This window comes from Dipodomys merriami, unplaced genomic scaffold, assembly GCF_024711535.1.
Source record: "Dipodomys merriami isolate MVZ:Mamm:240054 unplaced genomic scaffold, mDipMer1.0.p SCAF_734, whole genome shotgun sequence".
NCBI lineage: Eukaryota > Metazoa > Chordata > Mammalia > Rodentia > Heteromyidae > Dipodomys > Dipodomys merriami.
In genome coordinates this window covers 385,562-388,398 of record NW_027206329.1, presented here as the reverse complement: position 1 = coordinate 388,398, position 2,837 = coordinate 385,562, and positions in this window count along the sequence as shown.

The following is a 2,837-nucleotide window of genomic DNA, read 5'->3' as shown; positions in this document are numbered from 1 at the left end:
CCCATTCTGTACACACTTAATCTACAAATTTATTACTCAATTCAAAACCTCTTAGACTTAAATTCCTTAATAGCAGTACCACCTCTTTATACCTATAAAATATTTTAAGTATTTTGATTTTTAAGTTTTTCACATCTCCTTTATATCCCTACCCTTCTCTCATTATATTCATGCTCTTCTCTGAATAGTTTGTTTTCCAATCTGTATAAGATATTTAATTTTTACCTTTCTATTTTTTCTGGTCTCTTTTTGTTTTCTTTCTCTTTCTGCTTTTTTCTCTCTCTCTCTACTTTCATCCTATATAACATATTTTCTGCTTTGAGATTAGGACTTAGTTAACAATCCCTGTGCCTTCCCACATCACACTATTCTTATTGTTTACCCAGATCTCTTCCTACACCTAATAATTTCTGGCTTACCAAATTCTTCTTTGCTGTTCATCGCCCATTAAGGTATAGTTGTTTGATGTTGAATAGATCTATCTGTTGAACTAGATTATATCTGCAGACTTTTGACTGTGCAAATACAGACTTTGGTTGATTCTGGCCATAATATAGTGTTCTAGCACAAAACTGGTGTTAATTTCATCACAAATGGGCAGAGTAAGCTGGAAAAACACAAGAAAAATGGCAAGTACGGTACCTCAAATCCCACTCATGATAATCAGAGGACAGAACAGATAATGAATAATCCAGAGGAGAGTTCCCAAATAGCTCTACAAACACTGCTGGCAAAGATGATCAATGAAAAGATTGAAAACATACAAAGGAATCTTTATGAGCATGACAGGGAGAGAGAGGAGGCAATTCAAAAGATTACACAGGAATATCATGAGCATGAGGAAGCTACACAAAACCTGATAGGATTTGCATGAGCAGCTTGAGAATACTCAAAGAGAAAGGCAGGAATGGAAGGAGAGAGCTGAGAACACTCAAAGAGAACTACAGGAATCTCATGAATGGGAGGAAGCTAAGGAAAGAGTAATACAGAAATTGAGAGATCAGGATGAGAATACACAAAGATCACTAAAGGCATTCATGGAATCCATTAACAAAGAGCTGAAAGAAGTCAGGGAAACCACAAAGGGAAAGCTGAATGGAACCCAAAAGAAGGAATGGGAGCCCAAGGAAACCATAACCAATCAACTAAGTGATTTGAGAATAAACACTGAACACCAAATTAAGGAAGTAAGAAGTTCATACAAGATCTGAAACAAAGCTTCAACAAAGAATTTGAAGCCATCATAGCTGACCAACTAGAAAGAAAAGAAAAAAAAACACAAAGTAGAAAGTCTTGACAGCAGGTTAGACCATTCAGAAAATCAAATCTCGGGCATTGAAGATAGCCTAGACATTATAGAGAAAGAACATACAACAATCCAAGAAAAATCTAAGAAATATGAGAGATCTATCCATCACTTGGAAGACACCATCAGAAGGCCGAATCTAAGGATAATAGGTGTAGAGGAGCACCTAGAAACAGAAGTTAATGGTCAAGGAACTTTGTTTAACAGGATCCTAGCAGAGCACTTCCTAAACATACAAAAAGATAGGCCTATTCTAATACAAGAAGTTTTAGAACTCCAAATATACGAGACCAGAGTAGAACATCCCACCGTCACATTATAATCCACACAGGAACAACTCAGACCAAGGAAAAGATCCTTAAAGCTCTCAAGGAGACAAGATTAATCAGCTATAAATTGAAACCAATTAGAATCACCACAGATTTCTCAGCAGAGATAATCAAAGCAAGAAGAGCCTGGAATGATGTATGCCATGCCCTAAAAACAAAAAATATCAACCAAGAATACTGTACCCAGCTAAATTCTCCTTCATAACTGAAGGCCAAATAAAAATCTTCCTTAAAAAGAAAAATTGAAACAATACATCTCCAACAAACCAGCCCTACAAAAGATTCTTAAAGACATCCTACACATAGAAAACCAAAAAGACCACAATAAAGGCCAAGAAACTGCACCAAAACTGAGAATCCAAGAACAATAGGAAGAACCCAGCTTTCCCACGCCCAAGAAGGTGGATAACATGGCAGAAACTCCCAAATACCTCTCAGTCCTATCTCTTAACATTAACTGACTTAAAACTCCAATTAACAGACATAGACTTTCTAGATGGATTGAAAAACAAGATTCTTCTATCTTCTGCGTTCAGGACTCAAATCTCATCCATAAAAACAAACACATTTTCAATGTGAAAGGCTGGAACAAAATCTACCAAGCAAATGGCCCCCATAAACAGGCGGGAGTTGCAATCATAATATCAGATAAAATAGACTTCAAATTAAAATTTGTGAGAAGAGATAAAGAAGGTCGCTACATACTAATTAAGGGATCTCTCATTCAGGAGGCTATTAAAATTCTAAATATCGATTCGCCAAACAAAGGAACACCCAAATTTATCCAAGAATCATTACTTTCCTTCAAATCCCACATAGATCCAAAGACATTAATTGTTGGGGATTTTAACACACCACTCTCCCCACTAGATAGATCAACTCCCCAAAAACTCAACAGAGAAATCGCAGAGATCTCAACAGATGAATAGATCAACTAGATTTAAGAGACATCTACCGAATATTTCACCCAACACCATCAGAATACACGTTTTTCTCAGCAGCACATGGAACATTTTCTAAAATAGAACACATTTTAGGCCACAAAGCAATCTTGTCCTAATTCAGAAACATTGAAGTTCTTCCTTGCATTCTCTCAGACCACAAGGGAATAAAATTAGAACTCAACACCAAAAGCCACCAAAGAAAGTCTGGTAACACATGGAGGCTGAACAACACTGAACAACACACTGCTGAATCACGAG